This window comes from Manis javanica, chromosome 9 (assembly GCF_040802235.1).
Source record: "Manis javanica isolate MJ-LG chromosome 9, MJ_LKY, whole genome shotgun sequence".
Classification (NCBI taxonomy): domain Eukaryota; kingdom Metazoa; phylum Chordata; class Mammalia; order Pholidota; family Manidae; genus Manis; species Manis javanica.
In genome coordinates, this window is record NC_133164.1 from 7,644,343 (window position 1) to 7,663,898 (window position 19,556).

The following is a 19,556-nucleotide window of genomic DNA, read 5'->3' on the forward strand; positions in this document are numbered from 1 at the left end:
CTCCCACTTTTTAATGAAACATTCCAAAAAAAATTGCATAACTAAATATGTCCCAAGGTCATGCCACCATTCAAAACTGTACCCTGAAATGATCCCGCTGGGCCAGGTTGCTGACCTGCACCCTCCTCACAGATGCTTTACCCTACAGGACCACTGGAATCTTGAACACTCTCAATTCTGGAGAGCCCACTATATTGAGAAGTGCCTTTCACTTCTACCTACCTGGCCTCATTCCACAGCATCTTTTAAATTTAGGTGTGGCTACGTTTTAACACCAGAAGAAACTGTGGATTAAAAAATTCCATTGTGGTTTAAAAAGTGAGTCCTGATTAAGGCTGCCTGATTTAAAATCCTGGCTCTACCACTCAGTGGATGTATGAACACACCCATTTCACTGACCTTCGAAAGACCTAGACCTTCGAAATCCCAAAGACCAAGCCAACTGTATAGTATATGCTGCCCTAAAAAGAGATCAAGATAAGTCAAAAAGACAAAAGGCTGAGAGTTAATCTAAGATAGGAAACGTTGGAGACCGTCTCTAAAATTGCAAGAGTAAAATTACAGTCCAAAAGTAGACATCTTTAAAGAGAAGAATTTATATATATTTAGCTCCTACTCAAGGAAAAACTAAAGTTACTGCAGACTGCAAAGGAAAAGATGAAAAGATTAGGAATAGATGATAAAATAAAGGAAAACAACAAGGGAACAAAAAAACCCTATGCATATATAGAAATTAAAAAGAAATTCTCTGCGTTGAAAAAAAATAACTGCATCTGTACAAACCAAAAAATTTCACCTCATGCAGGAAGGATTTTTTTTTTGTCAAGGTGAATTTCAAAGATCAAGGAAAAAAATTCCAGTTTTCAACAAGAGAAGAGACATCAGATCTGCCTTATACTTCTCCTCCATCAAAGTAGTTTCCGGAAGAAAATGGAACTAGAGCTATAGAGTTGGGTAAGAAATCAGAGAATTTCCTACATCAAACTCACTGTTCATTTACAAATGGGGAGAAAGTTTTTTCAGAAATTCCAAAAAACTGAAAATGTAGTTTTCCTATAGATTCCCTGAAAAACATACTGCAAATTATATTTCAGATGACCAAGCATTTAATCAAATCCAAAGGGCCACAAATGTGCAGGACAGAATAAAGAAAACTCTGAGACTGAAAACTAACTACCTAAAATCAAACATGTCTAAGTACGTTTTCTGCAAATGAGATAGGATGAATATAAAATTTATAATTATCTTTCATGAAATAGGGCAAAATGTAAAAAAATTCTGTAGTTTACTATATATACCAATAAAATCCAGATTGGTTCACAAAATGTTAAAAATACAGAAATTTGCCAAAAGTTTGCTGAGTTGAGCTTTACATAAGGCAGACTAAAAAGTTACTACACTGTTATTCATTGATAATTAGAAAAATTTAGATTAGATTGTGTTTTTTTTAAAAAAAAAAAGATAATCACCAGTGGAATTGCAAACAGGATGCACACCTGTCTTCGAAATCATCACAGAACCAAAAAGGAAGACACAGAATCTGCAAAGAATCAAAATAGCTAATATTTACTTCACTCTCACTCTATGTCAGGTGCTATATGTTTGCTTTCTTTTTTCTCATTTATACCTTACAACTATTCTATAAAATAGCTCTCTTATTTTCACCACTTCTTAGGGAATGAAATTGAGAATCAAAAATATTCAGCAATTTATTCAATGACAAATAGCAAGTTAGAGTTAGAACGAGTATCGTAACTCAGAAAGTTGGACTTCAGAGCCAGTGCTGAGCCGCTAGACTATGTTGTCTCCTCTGTATGTTTACTGAGAGCATTAGATATTCCAGCGTCCATGCCATTAATTCATTTAACTTTTCAACAGCTCAAATGATAGGTAAGAACATAAAATATGAGAAACAGAAAACAGAGTTATCTGGCATATATCCAGTTTACTAGTGACTTAAAAATCTTAAATAAAAGCACAAATACCTATGTATTTGACTTTTTATTTATTTATTTTCACCTTTTTTTCCTTTTTGCTTTATTTAGTTTTACGCCTAAAACTGCAGTTGACCAGCGTGAGGTGGTGAGTCCACTTAACATGCAGCTTTACTTCAATAAAAACATGGAAAATGTTTTTGGAGATTCACAACGATTTGAAAAAACATTTTCTTTTCTCAAGCTCACTTTATTGTAAGAATACATTATATAATACATATAACCTACAAAATGTGTTAATTGTCTATTTTTCAGCAAGGCCTTTGGTTAACAGCAGGTGAGGAGTAGCTAAGTTTTAGGGGACTCAAAATCATGTGCAAATTTTCAGCTGTGTGGGGAGATAGCACCCGTAACTCCCAAGTTGTTCAAGGCTTAGCTGTAAATGATGCAAAAAAGACAAGGTAAAAATAAATAATTAAAAAATAAGGTGTGAGACAAATAGCAACAAAAAGAAAGCCTAGAGACAAGACAAACACCAAAAAAATACTCAATATTGAATGTATTAAAAGGGAAAAGGAGCGTTATCATGTGGTATTGGTTGTATAGCCTACATCTATAAGCTACCAATGTACACTCCCCATAATACAATTTCATAATTATATTCCATATTGTAGATAAGCCTATCTTATGTAAACTTGCATAATTACATTAGATATTTTAAAATCATATCGGATATATATACATATACATACATGCGTATATATACCCCTTCAATACACCAATATCAATACATAATAGATCAGACAGATTGTATAAGACCTGAACAATTAGAATAATGTAATCATGTAATCAATAACTTAATCCTAATCAAAGTAAACCAAATCTTGCATTCTACAGAAAAATCATTGATAGAAATGTGGCAAATTGATCTTAAACTTGGCCAAAAATATCTCAATTCCATAATTATAGTGATAGAAATTATAGAGGCCAGATTATCTGGTTATAAAATTGTAATATTATATAAATTAATTTGTTCATGTAATACAAAAAGTTCCTGAATATTAAGAAATTATTCAAAGACTTAATAACAGACCAAAAAAAAAAAGAGAGAAAGAAAAAGATTGCAAAATAAAACTATGAGGACACCATCAAAGGAATATTTAAAACTTTAGAATGCTATAATATTTTGTAAATAGAAAAATATACTAATATAATTTATCTAAGATACAGGCATTAAAAATAATAAAATTAAGTTACTCTGAATATAGTAAGATTTTAAATAAAGAATTAATAAATAGGTACAGAAAAATTCATTAATATAAAGCTACTTCTTCAGAAATAAATTAAGTAACAGAAATACCAACTCAAGAATAAAATAATAAAAAACCATAAAGAAAAGTTAATAAATATGGAATACTTTGTATAATTTCATGTTAATAATTTGATACATTCCAAAGAAATGGAAGTTATCCTAGAGTGATATAAAATAGCCAAAATCAATGAAAGGAAGAAAACAAAACTATATCTCTAAACAAAAAGTACCTGGGGAAAAGACCACTTCCAAATATGTTTCTGAGCAATTGTTAAAGGTTATTTCCAGTTTTAACATGCTAGATCATTCTAGACATTTACATCCCTTTCAACACCTAGGAACAAAAGTAAGCTGACCGGTTTATCTTATGAATCCACTATAATCCTAATAACCAAAGTTGGATAATGAACAAAACAGAAATTAGAATCAATCTCATATATTTCTGTATGTATGTATAAAGGTCCTAGCAAATTTATAATAATACTAGCAAACTGACAATCCACTAAAATCAGGAACAAAGCTTGGTTGCTTCAATGAAGTTTAGCATTGAAATATATTATTAAATCAAACAAGAAAAACCTTACAGTTGCCTTGAATTTTGGCTTAAAAAAGATATTTCATACACTATCATTATTGTTGATTTTATAAGCTTTAAAATATCCAAGAATTAAAAACATGGGTTAGACAAAAAAATCATAACTAAAGCCATTGTCATTATTAAGTCAATGAGAGCCCCATTAAAGGAAAATTATAATCATCATTCTCTTTTAGCATTGTTACGGATGCTATGAAGAATCTAAAAACAGACAACAATAATTAGGAAAAGACAATTATGTCATTATTAATAACTAATGTGGTTTTATATCTAGAACATCTACATAAACAAGCTGAAAATCCTCTTCCAATTCATAAGAAAGTTCAGCCAAGTGGATACATAAATATAAATACATAAAAATCAATAGTTTTTTCAATGTACCCATAATAACCTTGAAGTAAAATTTGTAGGTTTTACAAAATCATTGAAAACTGTTGACTTTTTTTCCAGGTACTTCACTGAGAAAACATTTTTTTTTCTACCGTATGTTCTAAACAACGTAGAAGAAAATCTGAATAAATCATCAGAAACATCCATGTTCCTGAATGTGCAGACAGAAGAAACCAATTCCTTGCGCATCAGTGTAGAGGCTAAACATGATTCTTATTCAATTCTCAAGTTTGGAACTTAGCAAAATGATTTTTAAGAACACAAAAACCTGAAAGAATACAAATTGATGATTGCTAAGAGTATTTTATAAAGAAAAACAATGAAAGGGGGCATGATTGCTAAGACAATAAAATACACTATGAATTTTAGCAAAATACATGCAACAGATATGACAAATTATGAATTTAATTACAAAAAGACTAAGATTCCAATAGGCGATTGGAGAACAAACGTAACCAGAAATTTATGAAAAGTGAAGATTCGAATGGCTAAACATTTGAGAAAAAAAGCATTGTGGCCAGTAATTAAAGAAGCGTTTGCTCAACTATGAAATACTACTCGTACCTATCACATTAGCAAATCTAATACTGAAAGCATTAGCAGAGATGCATAAAATACTTCATTGCCAGTGGAAGTGTATTAACTCCCTGGACTGTGATTTGGGAATGTGCAGAGAAGTAGGGGGGAGGGAGGGCGAGAGGGAAAAATACAGAGAATATTTGTAGCATCTCAAGGTGGTGAGATTCCTGTAGTATTTTCTTCTTTATTCTTTTCTGTGCTTCTCAAATTTTCTATAATGAAAATTTATTAATATAAATGAAGATGTAATAATATAAATATCACTCTTAATTAATCTAAAAATACAATGAGGGGTTGAAACAGATCATCTCTAAGCGATTTCCAATTATGAATGACTCTATTGCTGTAATAACATCACCATTCAGTTTCCCAAAATTATCTAAGTACAGGGGAACTATATGCATCTAAACTGTTTTTAAGACTATTGATGGCCTACCATGAATTTTAAACCTCTAAATTCTAAGTCTAGCTTGATGGAGTATTTTTTACTTTTCTTGTTTTAGTGAAGTGGACTAGGAAGAAAATTCCTCTGCTTATTCTAAAATTATATTAAGATGTAAAGAATGGAAGTAATGGATTGTTGAGAACATATTTGAAAATTGTACAGATTATTTAGATCCCTCAATTTAGAAAGCAAGCCTTACAAGTAATTTCAAACAAACAAGTTTGAAATACCAGTGAAAGAAAGTTTTTGTATACAGCCTGACTTTATGGGTAATGTGTAACAAGTTGAGAAGACTCGGGTCATTTGAGTTAAAAAAAAAATAGTGGGGGAGGAGGGGAGTCGTGTCTATGAGTGCTTAGATTTGAGAAAGACTCATGTCATTTGGGTTGAAAAAGGAGAGGAAAGTACTAGGTTGTGTTTTCCACTCAATTGTTCAATTGGAGCAAATTAACCAGATGGTTATTCATCAATTCACATCTATCATTGAAGAACATGATCATCGGTTTCGCCTCTTTTGAAAAATGAATAAATCAGTTCATTGCCACTATAGGCAGCCTTCAATTCTACGGAGAAATAGGATGTTAAAAGGAAAAGGATGCCGAGGATCTGAATGACAGTCCAGTTCAACTGTGGCCAAAACAGCCTGTCGAAAACATATGACTTAAATAATTGACTCAATTTATTTCATTCTCTCTGCCTGGACAGCCGTAGGCAAGATCTTTCTACTCACTCACTTCAGTAAAGTAAAAGTGAGGATGCAATTAATAGGTTTGCATTTCATCAAGCCCTATACCCTTACCTCTTCCTTATTTGAGAGCTTAAAACTGAGATTTCTTCATTTTCACAAGTTCACTATTCTTTGAGAATCTAAAGGGAATTCCTTCAAAATTTGCTTACCTAGTCCCAGTAAAGGCAAGATTGCTTTGGGGAGAATGTTTCTTAGAATAGAAACTCCATTATTTCTCTCTATTGTCAAGATCATCTTTTACTACAGAGACAAATTCCCAGTCTAATTAATCATTACTCTTTCAGTCCCTAAAAATCAGAAGCATTTTGCAGTTTCCCATAAATTAGTGAAACTTGAGGTAGACAAATGTAGTTGATTCTGAAATCGTTTCTGCTGTCTAACTATTCACTATAATAAACTGTTTACCTCAGCCACAGGCTTGAGTCAATCAAAATACTGTGACTCATTCATTGTCAAAATAATTTGATTAATCACATTAAATTTTAAAGTTCAATTCTTAGTGAAATCCTTTTCTTATTTTTTTCTTCCACCGTGTGCAGTCTTCCAGTTCACCTCATTCTGTGTAAAGCAACAAGTCTGCGATGCATCTTGATTCTCACTATTTTGTTCAGGTCTTCATGTCAACAGGTATCTTGAGACCATTACCATGTCTTAAATTTCCTTTCTCCAAACTGAGTGTGAAATTGCTACAATGTCTTAAATAACTCGTTCTTCTTATCCCTTAATGCATTTTCTGTTCCTGTTGAATTCAATATTTTTATAAATTCTGATAAACATTTTCTGTAATATATTAATCCATGTAGCATTTCTATACCAATTGAGTGTCTGACATGTACCAGGTTCCATGGTGGCCAGCAGAGATCAGTAAGGGAACAGTTTAATAACCACCTGACTGGTACGGAAGACCACCTCTCCTCTGCCCCAATGTTAGCTATCATTTGCATTGCGTGACTGGTTCTGACCTAACGGTGCATTATGATTTGACTGCCGTTGTTGCTTAGCTAATTTCCATATTCCTTAACCGAGTTTGACACTAGTCAAACTTTTGGTCTGTGCTTTTGGTATGTATGTACTTTTGGTTTCAATATACAATTTTTCTAATTTATGAAAGCCTGGGTGCCTTTGCTGATGTCACAAACCAGAATCTCAGTGATTTACTTCCATTTAGAGACTTGCATGCTGGATCTAGTTGGAAAAGTAATTTCTGTTCATCTTCATTCCTAATCCAGTCAATTAACGATGTCATTCTTGAGACTCACTGTGTTCGGCGTCCGTCTGAGAGGTGTGGGCCTTCAGGAAGTGGTGTCTGCAGCCCATTGAGGAGCAACTTCACTTGCTTGAGGAGCAGATTTTCCAACCTCTTCTGCCTCTTGGCTTTGCCAACGTTGATTATAACTCATCAGAATGGAAAGGGGAAATATTACAACTAGAGAAGCCGAAATATAATTAAAACAGGCCAGAAGATGGGTGAAGGACAGAGACTCTGATAAAGTATCAACAGCATTAAATGGGCTTTCATAGGGCCCTGATACTGGCAGGATTAATTTATGAGCTTATCAGACCTTTGTTCCGTGTGTTGCCCCCAGTCAGTACTGACACATCCAACTATAATTCAGAATGGGTGATGAATTTGGTTTGGGCTTAGTGAGACACAAAACACAAAATAATAGTGATTGAAGCAAGAAATAATTCTCTCTCTTTCAGGTAGACAAATCATGATGGTGCCACGATCACTAGGCTCTCAGACGTTCTCAGCACACAGCAGCATCCCTGAGGACCCAGATGGCCAGCCAGCTCTAGCAACATGTCCAGAAGGAAGGAGCCAGAGAGCAAGGGACAGGGCAGATGTGCATGTCTTGTCCCTTTAGGGGTCCTTCCTGAAAGATGCCTGTAGCACTTCTCTTCATATCACCGTGGCTAGAATTTAATTATATGGCCAGTCCAGCTGTGCAAGAGATGGGGGAATTTCATTTTTATCCTGGGAAATTATGTGCCCAGCTAGCATTTGGGAGTTCTACGATTAAAGAAGAATGGAGAATGATATTGAGCAAGAGCTATCATTATTTGCCACAGAACTAATTATTTTTGTTAAATAATAATTTGAATAATTTAGTGACACATAAAATCTGACCACCTCCTCTTCTTAGGCTCAGTCCAGCTTTTCCTCCCTAGTGTCTGACGAATTCATTTGCCCCAAAAAGTAGTTATAACAAAACTGTGATCGTAGAAGAGGTACTGCTGAGCACACTACCTAAATTTAGCATGGATGTCAAAAGCATGTATTCAGATAATTCAGACTAAATGACCTATGCATAGCATTTCACATAGAAAAATGAAACAGATATAATAGTTCATGAAAACTGATTACTTAAACTTGAGTAATGTTTTGATAAGTGCATGAAAATGTTCATCTCTTCCCTGGCTGTACTTCAACATCACCTGGGGAATTTGTATTGTTGATGTTATTTGCTTCATTATCTTCTAATAATTCCAATGCCCAGCACACACCTGACACCAATTAATCTAGAACCTGGAGGGTGTGGAATAGAGAAGTTGCACCCAGGTCTCTGCATCTTTCCAAAGCACCTTCTAAAGCACAGGACTCCATCCATAGATGCTGCTAGTGCAGCCTTAGAACATAAGCATTAAACGGGGCAGCACTGGCGCCTTTGATTGCCCTCAAGAGTCAAACGCAAATAAGAACATCTGTGATGTGATTGATCTCTCTGTATATGAGAGATTTTGCTCCAAATAAAGGAAGTCACTAAGGTGAATAAATACATTTCTGACTTTCCTTTGAAACCCGACATCTTTTTTTTTCTTCTGGTTAATTCTATAAAGCGACTGCAATGATATAACATGTAATAACAAAATGCTTCTTTTGAAGTGCAGAAGGAGGGGCAACTGAGACACTTGACATGATAGAAAATGTGAGAAGAGTTAGTTGAGATCCTTTGTCTTCCACAGATACTGTTTGAACTCTACCTCTTGGTCCCAGGTGGCTGGGTGTCTCAGAAGTTCACACTGCTATTTTAGGCCAGGCTTTTTGGTTGCCCCACACTTCCTAAGTGAAGGAGACAAGGGTAGAAAGATGAAGCCTTTCCGCCTTTCCTCTAAAAGAAATGCAGGGGCAATGCCCTGACCTGACATGAAAACACTTAGATTCTAAGCCTTGATCTGCCCTATTAAAAAAATGGCTTCAACTAACTCACTCCCCAAAGCAAGGTATCCCCCTCTGGGAAACAGGCATTTGACCAGTGGTGACCAGGTCCCCTTGCAGCTCCAAAATTTCAGAATCCAAAGTTTCTACCCAGGAGTCATCCCACTTGGAAAGAAAATTCAGGCTTCCTGTCCCGGTAATTTCATCATCCCTCCCCCAACTGCAGGTCCTGCCAGAATAGCAGCCATGACTAGAGGGAAAACCCTCAGTATGACCTTTTCCAGGTCCCTCTGACATTTCAAATACATTAAGTTCAGGGAATGTGGCTGGAGTGTACTTAGAGTTTGTGTACATAATACAGAAAACGCCTGGCACGAGCTCCCACCTCTGTTGGGAGGACCACGGCTTAAAGCTTTCGAGACTTTCTAAGAAGGATTGATAGGTCATGAGATGTATAGCTTTCCAATGGTCCAAAGGACACAAACAACTTCAGAAGGGGTGGTAAAAGTGTTGAGGTTCTACAGGGATAAATCTCACAAAAATGCAGATCCTGAGGATCAATATGGAAACACAGGCTAGAAAACCAGGAGCCTCATGGATGTCAGACAAGCCCGGAAGGTGTCCCGGTCCTGGAATGAGGAACCATGGATATAGTTAGGGCGATGCCATGCACAGCCTTGAACACAGAGTTGAGACCCTTGAGGTTTTTGTACCAAGTTTTGTGAAAACTATTAAGGAATCTGAGTGAGAGATGGCATAAGGTTAATTGGAAGAACATTGAAAGTAGAGGGAAGCATGTATCAGGAAGGAGAACATGAAAACTACCCCAAGGCAGGGCCAGGTGAAAGACTGACAGTGAGAGTCAGAGGAGAACTTGAGTTCAGATAACTACCTTGGGCAGATGGTATAGCGATTCCCCCGTCACTCCCTAAAGCAGCCCAGCCCGGTTCAGGGCGGCAGTATGTCCTACGGGAAATCCTCAGCCCTTAAGCCTCCCTTGCATGAGCAGATTGCAGCGGTGGGGAACAGGGTCACAAGATAATTCTGGCCTGTGTGATGGAGGCAGAAACCCCTGGAGATGCCACCCTCTCCCAGATAAGAACAAAGAGAGGCTCTGAAGGAGGTGGGCTACTCTTCTTCCTCCAGGCTGGGGCATGAATATAAAGCTGGGAACCTCTGTCTTGCAACCACGAGGTGGGGAGAAGGAAGACAGAAGCCACCAGGGAAAGGTAAGAGGACAGTGACGGGGAGGCTAAGACACAGGACCTCGCAGAGCCACCAAGCCGTACTGGACCTCCTGCTACCAGGAGAAATAAAGTGCTATTGACGAAGCCAGATTACAGACAGATGATAACATTCAAGAGGCCAAACTGTTCATTACCTACAGTGTAACGAGACTTCATGACTCCAAGATGCTGAGGAATCGGGAAGCACGGGAAGCCTGCACAACAAAGCACATCCTGCTGTTCCAGCATCTCCCGCAGGAAGCTACCAAACGCCTCTTGTTGACAATGCAATGTCCCTTGAGGTTAAAAAATAAATAGAAACTCTTCAAAAAACTAGAGGAACCCAGAACTTTAAGTCACATGTGATGAAATGTTTAGTATATCCTTACTGAATACGGGGGTATTTGCACTGTTTCTAAAGGCAATGGAGGAAAAACAGAAAGGGACTAAATTAGAGCCATGCCAGAGCCCTGACATTCGAGACGATATTAAAACTACTAACCGACCCTTAGAAATGACGAAACTCACAGGGGACAGGCCCGTCTGCCTCGTTAGCCCATTAAAGTTTGAAGAGAAAAGTATCAGCAGTTACAGATGATGCCTGAAGAGTTTCAGATTCATTGAAGAGAAACAAACAGGACTATTTTTTTCCTGTTCATGAAGAGGTATTGAGTCCTGAACACCTGGCAGCTGGAATAAATAAACTCCCTCGGGGCTGCATTGTAGTCATTATTTGAAGTGGGAAGCATGTGACCTCTGTGTGGACTGGCTGAGCCAGACCCACGTGTGACCAAGCCTGGTGACAGACAGCGGTGCCCAGCAGCATTGTCAGGTTACCGCGGGCCATCAGCAAAAGTGCAAAAGAGAAAAGGACCTTCCAGCCCAAGGGCTGTTTTTATTAGGAACACCCAAACGGTCAGAGGAGCTTCCTGCAGAAACGGCGCAGGCAATGCTCCCACCACACCTCCCCGAGCAGCGGGCTTAGCCACCTGCTCCTTTCCCTCCAGGGAGGAACTCTGCCCCTCTTGGATTCATGGTGTCAGGACGTTGGTTGAGGGCCATCACCCAGTCGGACCACCAAGCTGACTACTGCCTCTCCATTGCTGGCTCGGAACACAGCAGCCGGGCAGCGCGGTGCCCTGCTAAGAACTTCCCCGACCCACCAAGCACTTGATTGAGAGTCTCCGGCAGGAATTACATCAGGAAGCCTCTACTTTAACAAAGATGAAAAGCACGGAGAGAAATGGAAATTGCAATTGCCACTGTACTGGGCAGGTAAAGAAAATCCTAGCTCCGTGCTAGTCTTTGGAAAGAAGGGCAGCGTGTTGTAAGAGCGAGACAGACCTCAACAGGAAACCCAACTTTCTCCACACGAGCAATGTGGCTTTAGCCCTTCAGCAGTATTGCAGAATCTCAGGCTCTTGGGGCCCAAGGGGCATCATGCCAGCTGCCCTGCAGGGCCTCGGGGAGAGCTAAAGGAGAGGGCACTGCACGGGGTTCAGCTCTTCCATGGTGACCACATGTAGGAGTTATGGCACTGTTATCATTGGCAGGTTCTAAAATATGACAGCTTCTTCCTTCATGAGGAAAATACAGCTTTGAGATCAAAGTTTACCATAAGCAATAGTTTGGACCATTTAAAGAGGATTTCTAAATCTAAGGAGAACTAAACACACTGACGTAGGAAGATCCTGGCTCGCTCCAAGCCACAGGCTACTTGGGAAAGACGCAGGTCCGCTAGACAGGGAGGGTGTGCTGGTCTTGCTGCGGGGGTGGGCGGTGAGGGGGACCCTGAGAGGAGCGCTGAGGAGCGCATTCGCCCAGCCCAGGAGTCACTGGGGCAGAGCACGGAGCTGGGATGGGGCACGCCCGTGGTGCGATGCAGTCAGACTCAGAGAGGCGGAGTGGTTTGCCCAGCACGTGGGCTCTCGGGCAGCAGTGGGTGCTGTCTGAACAAAGATCTGGAGAGCCAGGAGGCAGAGCGCGCCCGCTTGTGAAGTCCGAATGACAACAGCTTGCATTCCTGAGCACCCGCCCCTGCCAGCCAGGTGACGCTCGTCATTGCACTGAACCCTCAAAATCAAATTATGGGGAAGAGCTAGTTCCTTCCATTCTATGTGCAAAGAGAAAAGGACCTCTTTTCTGGACACACATCCAGAAAAGTTCAGCCGCTTTTCTGATTGTTCAAATGGTTGTTCAAAGTGAGCCAAGGTGAACTTTCCTTGCCGGGAGAGTGTCCTGCCCTCTCCCACCTCACAAGGTTGCTGGGAGCAGCTTTGTAGCGGCGGATTGCTTGGATCCTCTTATCAGGCGGCCTTGGGTCCCCTTCACTTTCCAAACATTTTCTGATTCCATTTTCCTAAACATAACCTGTGTCCTGCCTGGTCCTTTCCTGACAGAGATAATCCAATAACCAGAGAATCTGACACAGGTTGTGGTACTAATGCAAACAAAGATAAGAGCCTTCATTTCTGTCTGTAGATAAAAATATAAAGGCTCTCAGAAAGTAATCCACAGTAACCCTGAAGTTCCTGAGAACTTTCAGTGGCCCATATGGCCGAACATCTCCGTAATAATGCTCGATATTGCTTGCCTTTCCTACTGTTTGTTATTTTCCTTGAAGTGACAGGAAGTTGGTTCATTTTTGAGAAAACATCTGCCAAACACCTACGTCTGCAAACCACCATTTCTGCCCACCATTCTTTCAAGTAAAAATATTGTTGCACAAAAAAAGAAAAAAAAAATCCCACAACTCAAATCCAGTAGAAGGTCTTGGAGATGTCCACGGTAGTTTGGTATGTCGCAGAACTCACAATATGTGCTTCTCATTTATTCCTAAGGATCATTTTTTTTAATGTACTATGGGTTGAGATTTAATAAAATTAACCATTTTTATTGCTTCCTCATGAACCTATTTAGGTGAAACTGGCTCTTGTTTACTGTTTGTGGCAGTGAGCAGGGTCAAGACTGTCAATCCAGTTTTCTGTCATCGCCATGATTCATGCTCAGGTGCCACCAGTTTTACTCCCTGTTGCTTTTGTACTGTTAGTGCAAATGTCAACACAGGAAAGAAAGCCGATTTGTTGCCAATGATAAAATTTGACCTTTCAAGAAGAAAACAGGAATGTTGAAAACTTGTATTGTCAATATGAGCTACCCACGACTTAAAGTTTTTTTCTTTCCATATGAATTTAGCAAGGATATTAATAAATGGGATTTTTTGAAGTGATACTAAAAATTTGACAATGATTGGAAGATCTTCATAACTCTGAATCAATTTTTTCCAAATCATCAATGAATGGTGTTATTAAAAAGATCTATTCGGGGTGCAAGATCACTGGATTTTACAGTAAGAGACTATAAAAAGCTCACTGGTGTGTTCTCATATTCCATGTTGACCTTTAAAAACTACCGCTTGTCAAATTTGGGTGTAGTATCAAAGAAGTATACTCACAATTATCGAAAAAGTCTATTGAAACACTGCCCAATTTTCCTACTACTTATCTGTGGTCTGTGTTGTTTATGTACTTCAACAAAAACAACATATTGCAGCAGATTGAATGCCGAATCGAACATGAGACTCAGCTGTCTTCCATCAAACCAGACATCAAAGAGATCTGCAAAAATGTGAAACAATGGTACTTTTCTAACTAAGATTTTGTTTTATAAAATACAGCTACTTTAACTAAAATGTTATTAATATTAACATCTAATGAGTTTATTATGGACACTTGAATTAATAAAAGCATTTAAATCTTGTCAGTTAAATTAAACTGAGATTAAATATCTGATATTTAATAATAAATATCTGATATTTAAAAATAAAATAATATTGATATTAAATATTAATATCAGTAAATATCAATAGATATAGCCTACATAAACTAATGCTCTTTTGGGCTTTTAAGAAATTTGAGAGTATAGAAAAGACACACAATGAAAAAGTTTGAGAGCTGCTGCCTTGGGGCAAAAGAATTATAAGTACTAAAAAAAGTACTATTTGATAAGATAAGTCTTTTTGTACCTTCTACAAAGTATTCAAGAGATGTATTATTCAGGCAAAACAATGACTCCCAGAGATGCCCAAGACCTACTTGCGGGAACTTGGTAGCATGTTACCTTATTGACAAACAGGGACTGAGTTTACAGATGGAAGTACAGTTGCTCATCAGCTGACTTTAACATATAGATAATATCCTGGGACATCCAGAAGAAACAGCAAGGTGGGAGGGGCAGTGCCAGCAAGACGAGTGTGAGGAGAACCTCACCAGCCGCCGTGGGCCCTGGAGACTGGAAGGGGCCTCACACCAAGGAAGGCAGCAGCCTCTAGAAGCTGAAAAACACCAGAGAACAGGGCCTCCCCGGGAGCCTCCAGAAAGAAACGCACTGACACTATGATTTTAGCCCAGTGAGACCCATGTCAGACGGCTGACTTCCAGAGATTCAAGACAATAAATCTGTGCTGTTTTGAGCCTCAACCTGGAATTTTACCTGAGCCTCGTGATCCTGGGAAACAACCATAAAGAAACTGCTCTGTCATTTTGTGTTCCAGAAAATGGCTCCATGCAAAGAAACCCTCTCTTGTGTGACAGGTAAGACTCAGGGACGCTGCCGTGTTTACCTAAGACAGGGCCAGAACCAGACCCTCCAAATCCCCATTCTTTGCCTCATAAATGATTAGCAGAACTGTTTTGTCCATACTGTCAATTAGAACAAAATCCATGTTAACCTAACATCACTTAAGATACCCACCTGCTTCCAGGCCCCTGAACTCTGATCAACCCTTAGCAAGAGCCTGAATACAGCCCCTCCTTAATGTCCTCTGCTAAGACTAGGCTGACCTCAGGGTGCAATATTCCTGGATTTACTGTCCTATCATGCCACCCACCTCCTGTGCCATGTCCTGCACCCAGTTCTACTCAGCCATCTTCACTGCTACTTATAAAAGAGTCGCCTTTTCTGCCTGACCCTGGGGATGCTGACAGATCTCACAGACACTTTTCCCTATTGCCACTGAAATCCCTCCACCCCTGTGGCAATAATCCTTCCAAATAAAGTGTCGTTTTACCTAAATCCAGATTTGCTTTTTATTTGACCTAGGGGTGGAGTCATTTGCTACAGCAGCATTAGGAAACCAATCCATCTGCCTAGCTTGATTCACAACCACTTACTACCCAAAGTCACCCTTGGAGCAGGAACAAAGCAGAGGCGGGAGAAATTAACATTATTTCCCACTCGACTGCAATTCCCATTACACTGCTGGTATAGCAGCGCTCACAGCGAAGGTGGTGACAGTTTGCAACTGAAGGAGGTCACCATCACGAGGATCTTTGATCAATCAGTTCAATGATCCCTCCATCCAAACTTGCAGGTGCATACCAGAAAGTCTCAGAGAACTATCTTAAGTTTCCTCAGAGGCCGACCATTGCTTCATTAGTTCAAACAACAGGAATGTAGGTGGCCTCTTAAGCTCATCCCTTCTGATACATGTCTGCATGTGGCAACACTTACTTCATTTAAAAGCCAAACAGTAAAGCTTGCAGAGTGAATACAAATCATACCATTCTCCAGGGTGAAAAATGGAAAAAGAATCTGTCAATCATAGTATTGTGAACCTCTTGAGGAGTATCCCCAAACCTCATATAGTATTTACAAGGACGTCTTCTCTACAGGAATGACCTTGTTTTCCTGTTTGCATTCGTTAGGAGGTGCATTGCAAGCAAAGCTGATAGCTGACATCTTGAAGTTGCAAAATGAAACCCTTTAGTTCTTAGGAAAGAAATCTTTATCTCCTACAAGACATCTTGACAAGCCAGATGTTTGAGTAATGTTGGGTGCTATTTTAATGCCTTCATTTCTCATTTTTTCACTTGACGGTTTAAAAATGAAGAAACAACAGGGCTCACGGAGTTTCCCTAGCAGCAGGCAGAGCTTAGTGCACGAATAAGTCACACACACGTACCCTTACACACGCACGCATGCTTTCACACATGCACACACTCTTTCCTTCATGGCGTATTGCTCTGACACAGAGCACTTTTCACTTCTCCCTGTCTGAATCCACAGGTTGCAAACTTTATCTGCCCAGAACACTCATGACTGTGTAAGCAACCATCGCTGTTGACGACAACCAGCACACGTCCAGCGTAGCTGTCCCCATCTTTTCCAAACAGTAAGGAGAATCCAAGATTTCTGGCTTATCATCCGATAAAATGTAGAACAGGCAATTTAGGGTATCTCATAAAAGAAAAAGGTTTTCAGTGGGGAAACCTACCCACAGCTGCACTTCCGGCCACATTTCATTACTATTCCATTCCTCTCTTGGAGCCCAGAAACCTGGTTTGCATTTCCCCTGCAGCTGGACATCTGCAGGAGGCCTCTCCCAGCTGAGGGGCCTGCAGCAGGGGCTGAGGCCCTTCTCAAGGAGTACACAGACTGGCACATGAGCTGTTTCCAAAGAGCCACCTGACAGAACTGCGAATTGTCCCCAAGGGAGGGGTACAGGCTGTAGGGGGAGAGTTAAAGAAAAGCAAAAATGAAAATAAAAAACCAGGTTGTGCCCACATGAACTCGACACGTGCATGGACAGTCTCCCATCCCTGGCCCACCTTGATTCTGGCAGAGGCAGAGGACTCCTAACGCAAGGTCCCCAAGTGGGTTTGGTGAGAAAGATAATTTTCTGTTAATAGATCCAAAATTGTAGGTGGGGTTAGAAGAGATGGAAGCTGCATTTATCAGGTTCTCAGTAAAAGGTCCAAACTCACCTTGGTAAGGTTTAAAATTCAACTGAGTCCAAAGTATTCTCTTTAAACTCTCTAGCACAGCTCAGACTATTAAAAATAATCTCTCTCATGTCTGTGTTTTTAACTGCAGTTATAACCAAAGGGAAGTTTCTCTTTCTTTTTTATTTTTTTTTCTGTCTCCAAGAAAAAAAAAATGAAAGTGAGAGAAGGAGAGAGAAAGAGAACAAAGATTGAAGTCTAAGACAAATCAACCAGCTAGAGAAAGATCAAAGGTAAAGGGTATCCTTTCATGGATAATGAGGAGCCGCTAAAACATTGCTACAATCCAAGAATTTGAGAGCTACAAAGATCACTGACTCCAACCCTCTCTTCTAACAAATGAAAATAATTAGTGATTTACCAAAACCCATACAGCTAAACATTTGCCCGATCATACCCTCTTGCACCTTAAAACCGGCAGCCCCATCGCTGTCCAGGGTGCGTGGACGACAGTGAGGCATCACACTGACGCTTCACCTACCGGGTCACGCACGGTCTCCTTGCAGAGCGGGTTCCTCACTGCATGTGCCTTGAAAGGTGTTCTGGGCGCACCAAAGCAGGTCCTGGCAACAGGACTGACATGGAACAAATTCAAGTGAAGATTTTTAAAATTCTGTTTGGTGATGTTTGGTTGTATCGCTTTTCTTTCTACCTAACACTTTACTCTGGGAATTAAGAGAATTGGATTCAAGAGTATTTTTGCATTTGCTTAATGGTGATTCCGGTTTTTTTCGCACACCCCTTCGGTGTCTGGGTACATACTATTACTTAAAAATATGTTTTTTGAGAGCATTAAATTATGTGATCACAACGGGCTGGGGGGTCAGGCCACAGTTCACGGCTCCTCAGGTCCTTCACTGTGACCCACACACACTGTCTCCAAATCAGTCTCCATGAGCTTTCTTGCCAGGAGATCACGAAGAATGGTGGCCAGACAAGCATCTGAACACCCTGGGCTACAGCCTCACCCCTCCCTGCCTCTGGCCCCGCTGCTCTCTGCCTTCCAGGGCCCTTGTTCCTTGGTCTATCTGGTGATTGCCTGACTGAATTCCCACTTCCTCCCTGATGGCACCGCTGGCAGAAATGGCCCTTCTCTTCACCATGACCCCACCAGACCCTAAAGCCATTGAAGGTAAAAAAAAACAAAAACACATCTTATTCCTCTTTGAAGACCCAGCCATTTGCTGAAGGTCTGGCATATAGAAGGAAGTCTCTGACTATGTAATGGTTGAACTAAAGTTTTAATGGCCTTAGAATGTACTCATCCAGCAAGCATTTATTGATCACCTAGTGTATACCAGGTCTGTGCTATGAGGGAAGGATATAAAGATGAATAAGTTGCAGTTTCTGTTTACAAAGAGCTCTTAGTCTAATGAAAATAAATGTCTCCTGTGTGGGAGACAGCATATCTAAGTTTATGCCCTCTGACAATCGTTCAGGCACATCATAGTCATAGATGAAAAATCTGCCTTTCTCATCTGCTGGTGTAAAGGATACTCAGCCGTTCTTAGAGAAACTCACTTAACTGTATGCTACATCATGCCTAATGGAGGATTAATAATTTGATATTTTTAAAGTTAAATTCAAGTTAACAGAGGCCTGAAGATATTAGGGAAGGGGAAGGGAAGTACAAGGGAGAAAGGAAGAAAGCTAAATATGAGAGTGAGAAAAATAAAAAAGATAATCAAATTTTACAGGAGGAAATTTCATTCTATCTCTTTGTCTCAAAGTGAAGGCTAAGGAGAATTTCCCTTTAATCTTTAGAAAATCCATAGCTGGCTCCGAAGGCCAGGCACGTACTCAGTTCCCACCTCTAGACTCCATTTAAAGCATTCTCCTATTTTTAAAAATGAATTTCTGTAAAATGTTTCATAACGTGGATTGGTTTCTTTGGGGTCTGCCTCTGCACTACAGCTGCATAAAAAAAAAAGACATTAATAACTTCTCCGCTAATGGGTTTTTCAGAGTCTCCAAAGACTCACCCTGTACATTATAACTTCCTCCCACTTAGCCCCCTGGCTAAATCTTGATTGCCCTTGTAAGACATCTTCGGGACATATTGCTTAAGTTAAAGACAGGCCTTAGGAGAAATGACTTCTCATACTCTGCAGCGCAAGCTCAAGAAACGGCAGAGCTCAACTGCTGTCCTTTTGTGCGTCGTGCCATTTTTGTCCCATGAAAATTCAGCTGCAAGAGGCTGACCCTGCCTCGTAAATGAAGGATTTCAATGGCAGGCAGCTGAGTCGCAGCCCAGACCTAAGAGTGACTTTGAACTGGTCAGTTCATGTTTTTGTCCTTCACCAGGAGTCTCCAGTCAGCTCAACTCAACCGTCAGTTTCGTAAGATGGGATATCAAGTTCCCAGAACACCCTTGTAGTTTTAAAA